Here is a 7,471-nt window from a genome sequence, read left to right as displayed (position 1 = left end):
TTTTACTAGCTATTAGGCGTAATAGCATGTTCTAGTTCTTGGAGGACTCATCACCAGAAGGATGGCGCACATGGAACATGGAGATAGAGATCACCATGGTGAATAGGTTCTATGGAGATGGAGATCACCATAAGAAAATGGGCCATACTATGTCACAACTGTGTGAATGCTATTCTGTTTATGTTTTACTTTCTGCATGCTGTGATGTTAGAAGTAGAACGATCCCTCACAAAGTTTAAGTTAGTATGTCCTCCCAACTAAAACTTGCACCGTCCCATGTCTTGTACAATTAGTGGTGGGTCTATGAAATTAGGGTGCCACTAGTTTTCCTTGATTAGACGAGTTTGTGTCGGACACTTACACGCATAAGGGTTGGTTTGCTTAACAAGGTTATCTTAACAGTTAAGGATCTTGGGGCATAAAGGTTGGGCACCGAGACATGGAGATGTCACCCAACAACAGGAGTCATATGTTATATGATTAGCAAAAGTTGCTTATCGATCTACCTTGTTTGCTAGCGGTGATGCTAAAGCTCACTAGTAGACTTGTTAGTTGTGGATCCTAAATCACTAAGTATCAATAGAGGGATATTGATTTTAGTGGGAGTAGATTCTGTTAAAATAGTTTAATGTGATTTGCTCTATCATGGATACGTTTGTCTTAGTGTATTTTGCATTACTTTTGTTCTAGATTAAATGGCACCTAGCAACACCACACCATTTGCTTTGCGTTCGGTCCTTGAGAAGGACAAGTTGAATGGAACAAACTACTCGGATTGGATCCGTAACCTGAGAATTGTTCTCAGGGCCGATAAAAAGGAAGATGTTCTAGACACCCCACTACCACCAGTACCTGCTGATGATGCATCTGCTGCCGTTAAGGCTGCTTACAAGAAGGCATTTGATGCTAATCTTGAGGTAAGCTGCCTTATGCTTGCTTGCATGGAACCCGAGCTGCAGATGCAGTTCGAAACAAATCATGAGGCACACGATATGATCGTGGCGCTCAAGGACATGTTCCAGACACAGGCTAGGATTGAAAGGTTCAATGTGTCCAAAGCCTTTCTGGAGTGCAAGCTAGCAGAAGGCGCAGTAGTAGGACCACATGTAATCAAGATGGTTGGTTACACTCAGCGATTGGAGAAGCTGGGCTTCCCAATGGGCAAAGAGTTGGCCACTGACTTCATTCTTTCATCTCTTCCGCCTAGCTATGGGAACTTCATCTCGAACTACCATATGCATGGGACGGAGAAGGGTCTGAATGAACTATGTGGTATGCTCAAGACAGAAGAGGTAGACATTAAGAAAAGCGCTAGTACCAACCAAGTGATGGCTGTACAGAACAAGCCTACCTTCAAGAAGAAGGGCAATTCTTGGAAGAAGAAGGGTAAGGCTGGAGTGTCCAAGCCAAACCCAGCGCCCAAGGCTAAAGCTGGACCTGCTCCAGATAAAGAGTGCTTTTATTGTCACGAACCTAGTCACTAGAAGAGAAACTGCAAGCAGTACCTAGCTTCGTTGAAGAATGGCGAAAGTAAGTGTACTTCTACCTCAGGTACGCTTGTTGTTAATGTTATAGACAACATTTTTCTCGCTGATATAATTATTAATTCTTGGGTATTTGATACCGGATCGGTTGCTCATATTTGCAATTCGATGCAGGGAATGATAAGAAGTAGAAGCGTGGAAAGAGGAGAAGTTGATTTCCGCGTGGGCAATAATGCAAGAGTTGCTGCGTTGACCGTCGGGACGATGCAACTCCACCTCCCGTCAGGATTTATTATGGAGTTGAATAATTGTTATTTCGTTCCTAGTTTAAGTCGAAACATTTTGTCTCCTTCATGCTTGATGAAGGATGGTTATTCATTTGCGAGTGAAAACAATGGTTGTGTGATCTCTAAGAATGATATGTTTATGGCTTTTGCACCCATTGTGAATGAATTATTTGTTTTAAATCTTGATGGTTCACCTGTCTGTAAGGATGGGCGCGAGCCGCGAGGCACTGCAGAAAGGGTTGCAGAGGGCTTCCGCTGCAATTGGGGAAGGGGGCGCGGGAATCCATCCGGTCGCGGCCGGCGACAAGGCGGAGCGGCGGGGGTCGGAGAAGTTGAGCCACGCGATGGAGAAACTCTGGAGTGGACATGCTACTCGAGTGCGTCTGCCTCAGGAGATCTTGAGGAAAGATTTTGTGGGTCCACCGGTCAGTCTCGGTTGGTCCACTGCTCAGATTGAAAGGAGACACGGTTGGGAGACTTAGAAGATCTGGCGGTATGGGTTGGGGTCGGCAGGGTCGGAACTGGGGAAACGGTAAAGAGGGGTCGGTTCTCAGGGGTCGGGACCGGACTGGAGGTTGAGCACTTAAACTCGGGAAAGCTGAGGCAGGGGGATTAGGGACTCGGATTAAGATTAACTCGAGAGATTTGGGGTCGGTCGTCATAGCCTACCCCCCTTAAAAAGAATCTCGTCCCGAGATTCGGATGTAGAAGTAACCAGTGGGGGCGTGTAGTCCTTACCTCCTTGATTGGAAAGGAAACCTTGGAAATGCTTGTTAAAGTACTCTTCTATTTCCCATGTTGCTTCATTGTCTGTGTGGTCATTCCATAGGATCTTATACATTTTCACCACTTGGCGTCGGGTGCGCCTCTCCTTATGGTCAAGAACTTTGGCCGGGTACTCGGCATAGGTCAAGTCGGGCTCGATTTGAAGTTGCTCTTGCTCTAAGATCTCGGCTGGGACTTGGACACACTTCTTCAGTTGAGACACATGGAAAACATCATGTATGGCTGAGAGTTGTTCTGGTTGTCGGATCCGATAGGCAACGGTTCCACAAATTTCCACAATCTCATAAGGGCCAATGTAACGGGGAGCCAATTTTCCCTTTACTCCAAACCGTTGCACTCCTTTGGTCGAGGAGACTCGAAGATACACATGATCACCAATGTCAAACTGCAGGGGTCTTCTTCTCCCATCGGAGTAACTCTTCTGTCGAGATTGGGCAGCCTTGAGATTTGCTTGAATTACCTTCACTTGCTCTTTGGCTTCTACCACTAGATCACGACCATAGGTTTGTCTTTCACCGGCTTGTGACCAATTCAATGGTGTTCGACATCTCCGGCCATATAAGGCTTCAAATGGTGCCATCTTCAAGCTAGCCTGATAGCTATTGTTATAGGAGAACTCTGCCAATGGCAAGCACTTGTCCCAATTTTTGTCATAATGGATGACACAAGCTCTTAACATGTCTTCAAGGATCTGATTTACTCTTTCGGTCTGACCGTCGGTTTGAGGGTGATAGGTTGAGCTGCGGATGAGCTTGGTGCCCATTGATGCTTGTAGCTGTTCCCAAAAGCGTGCTACAAACTGAACTCCTCGATCAGAGATGATCGTCCTAGGCACACCGTGTAGGGAAACAATGAGGTCAAGGTACAACTCCGCATACTTCTTGGCCGTGTAGGTGCTGTGGATAGGAAGGAAGTGGGCGGTCTTGGTCAGGTGGTCTACAATTACCCAGATGGAATCATGTCGCTGTGATGTAAGGGGCAGTCCAACTATGAAGTCCATGCTGATGTCTTCCCATTTCCACGAGGGAATAGGTAGGGGCTGCAGGGTACCTGCTACCTTTAGATGGCTGGCCTTGACGCGTTGGCAGGTGTCACATTCTGAAACATACCGGGCAATTTCTGGTTTCATTCCACTCCACCAGAAGACTTGACGGAGATCATGATACATCTTATTGCTGCCAGGATGGATTGAGAAGTTAGAGATGAGCTTCATCTAGGATTTGCTTTCTCAGATTGGGGTCAGCTGGGACAACAAGTCGGTTCTCATAGTACACTTTCCCATTCTCATCCGTCGGAAATGCTTATATCCTTCATCCTTCAATGAAATCTTCCTCGTGATCCGCCTTACTTCTTCATCTTCTAACTGGGCTGACCCAATCTGGTCTTCCAAAATAGACTCAAGAGATATGTGGCCGAGGGTTCCATGGGAAACAATTTTCAAACTAAGTTTTCCCATCTCCTGACACAGAGTCTCGGTGAAGGTTGTTGCCGACAAATAGTTGCAAAAGGTCTTGCGGCTAAGAGCATCGGCCACCACATTGGCCTAGACGGGGTGATAGTGCAGTTCCAAATCATAGTCCTTTATCAACTCCAACCATCTTCTTTGGCACATGTTGAGGTCGGCTTGGATGAAGATGTACTTGAGACTCTTGTGGTCGGTGTAGATGTTGCAGTGAGTGCCCATCAGATAGTGTCTCCATATCTTTAAGGCATGAATCACTGCTGCCAATTTAAGATCATGGGTTGGGTAGTTCAGCTCATGAGGTCGTAACGCCCGTGAGGCATAGGCAATGACTCGGTTGTCTTGCATAAGAACACACCTAAGTCCAGTGCCAGAGGCGTCACAGTACACGTCAAACGCGCCTAGAGGGGTCGGGTTGAGCCAAAACCGGGGCTGTGGTCAGCAAGTGCTTCAGGGTCTTGAAGGCTTCTTCACACCTGTCGTTCCACACAAATCTGACCTCTTTCTTCAGCAGCTCAGTCATCGGCTTAGCTATCTTGGAGAAATCTGGTATGAAGCGCCGATAGTAGCCTGCTAGTCCAAGGAAACTTTGGATCTGGTGCACTGAGGTGGGAGGCTTCCAGTCCATGACTTCCTGTACCTTGCTGGTGTCGATGGCTATGCCATTCCGAGAGATAGTGTGTCCCAAGAACTTGACACTATCTAACCAAAATTCACACTTGGAGAACTTGGCATAGAGCTGATGATCTCTCAACCGTTGGAGAACTACATGAAGATGATCGGCATGTTCTTCTTCATTCTTCGAGTATACTAGGATATCATCAATGAACACCACCACAAACTTGTCCAACTCGGGCATAAACACCAAATTCATGAAATACATGAAATAGGCGGGTGCATTGGTGAGTCCAAAAGACATGACCAGGTACTCATAAAGTCCATATCTTGTGGAGAAGGCTGTTTTGGGGATGTCGCAGGGTTGGATCTTGATTTGGTGATAACCTGAACGAAGATCGATCTTGGAGAACACTCTTGCTCCAGCTAACTGATCAAACAGAACATCAATGCGGGGAAGTGGGTACTTGTTCTTGACAGTCACCGCATTGAGGGGTCGGTAGTCCACACACATGCGTAGACTCCCATCCTTCTTCTTCACAAACAGGGTTGGGCAACCCCAGGGTGATGTACTGGGTCGGATGAAGCCCGTTTTCAACAGATCATGCAACTGGGTCTTCAACTCGGCCAGCTCAGCAGGTGGCATCCGATAGGGTCTCTTGGATATCGGAGCGGTGCCGGGGATCAACTCTATGGAAAACTCCACATCTCTATTGGGCGGCATGCCGGGCAAGTCATCTGGGAACACGTCCGGGTACTCACAGACAATAGGGAGGCTTTCTAGCCGGGCTTCCGATAGAGGGTACGCACAGGGAAGTACGGACTTAGGGGGTTTCAAGGGTAGGGTAGAACTTCCATGAAAGGGTGAGTTGATGTGGAGAGTTCGGGCAGCTGCATCTAGAACCACTTGGTGTCTAGTCATCCAATCCATCCCAAGGATGATATCTATTCCTTCCAAGTCAAGGATGATGAGATTTTACTTGAAAAGAGTTTGGCCTAGCTGGAGAGGTACAAGGGTAACGATCTGGTCTGAGGCTATCTTCCTTCCTGGAGTGGAGATCACATATGATCCTTTAGTGTGATCACATATGATCCTTTAGTGTGACCGATACTCAGCTTACATCTTTCTCTAGTCTTACTCCCGATGAAGCTATGGGAGGCTCCCGAATCAAACAACACAACAACAGTTTGATTTAAGACAAGGAAAGTACCCGTCATCACTGGCGCACCTTCGGGGAGCTCAGTCAAGCTGGTGTAGTTGAGCCGTCCTTGGCGGACTTGCACCTTGGGCCTTCTTCCTCTGTTCGCCATGGGGTTCTGGCCAGGCTGCTGATTTCTGTTCCTGGGGCAGTCCTTAGCGAAATGCCCTTCATTGTCGCAGGTGAAGCAGCGATTACCAGTTGCAGGACGCGGTGGTGGCTGTAGGGTCGGCCGGGGCGCCTATGGTTTGAAGCCAGGAAAACGAGGTGCTGCCGCTGGCGGGGGTCGGGCAACCCATCTTCCTGACTGCTGGGGTCGGCTGGGCGCCTGTGGAGGAACCATCCTGAACCTTCGAGCGGGCGGGCTCAGAAATGCCACGGAGGCCTTTCTCTTCTGGTCGGCTTTGAGAGCCTGCATGCAATCCTCTTGTGAGATGGCCAAGTTGACCAACTCATTTTAGGTATCCACCTTAATGGGGTTCAACCTCTCTCTGAGCTCCAAACTTAGCCCTCGGCGGAATCTGTCCCGCTTCTTCTCATCTGTGTCCGCATGATAGCCGGCATAACGGCACAGGTCATTGAAAGCTTGGGCGTAGTGCAGGACATCTCGGTTTCCCTGGGTAAGAGCCAGGAACTCGTTGAGCTTGCGCTCCAGGAGACCTTCCGGAATGTGATGCCCTCTGAACGCGGTCTTGAACTCATTCCAGCTGACAACATGGTCGGCCGGCAACATAGCATGGTAGTGATCCCACTAGAGCCGGGCGGAACCATGTAGCTGTTGAGCTGCAAACCGGGCCTTGTTGTGGTCGGGGCACGGGGCGGTGAGAAGCTCGAACTTGGATTCGATTGTGCGAACCCAGGCGTCGGCGTCGAGCGGGTCCTGCGTCTTCTAGAACAAAGGGGGCTGCGTCCCCAAGAAGTCCTCATAGCGAGCAACATGAGGTTGCTGCTGAGCCCTTCCCCCATGGGGCTACTGCTGTTGTTGCCCCTATACAAGATGCCTCAGCAGCTTGGTTTGAGCCGCTAAGATCGCCTCCAGCGGAGAAGGGGGTGGGGGTGGGGGAAGATTTTGCCTCTACTCACTGCTGCTGGACACAGAGCCAGACCTGGTGCGATGCGCCATCTGCAAGAGCCAACGTTCCATTAATTCCATAACCTCAGAAGTATTCCAAACAGATGGGACGCACAAGTTAAATCCTCCAATGCGACTCTTGCCGACAATGCAACACACACAACTTTATAAGGGAGGCACACACTTCCTATTGCCATCTTAGTTAGCATCTATCTTAGCTCTGCACATGACTTCGGGCGAACCATAACCAAATCCCAGGAGTTCCATTATATCTGACCTTAGGCCAAGGGGTCGGGCTAGGCGAAACAACACAAGAAGGGGTCGGGTGAAGCGATCCACACGAGAAGCGGTCGGGTGAAGTGATCCGCATGAGAAGGGGTCGGCGAAACGAACCGCACAAGAAGGGGGTCGGGTAAGGTGGAGAAGCGCCTCGAGGGGTCGGGCGTGTCTGACCTCGCGACCCGGGGTCGGCCAAACATTGGACAGACCCACAGAAAATGGGTGTGTGGTCACAGCACAAACTCACACAGTCTGGCATCCCAAACGTGTTGCAAAGGAGTCAAAGG

Source organism: Setaria italica, chromosome IX, assembly GCF_000263155.2.
Source record: "Setaria italica strain Yugu1 chromosome IX, Setaria_italica_v2.0, whole genome shotgun sequence".
Taxonomy (NCBI): domain Eukaryota; kingdom Viridiplantae; phylum Streptophyta; class Magnoliopsida; order Poales; family Poaceae; genus Setaria; species Setaria italica.
The sequence above is the reverse complement of the archived record's forward strand: the minus strand, read 5'-3'. Positions refer to the sequence as shown.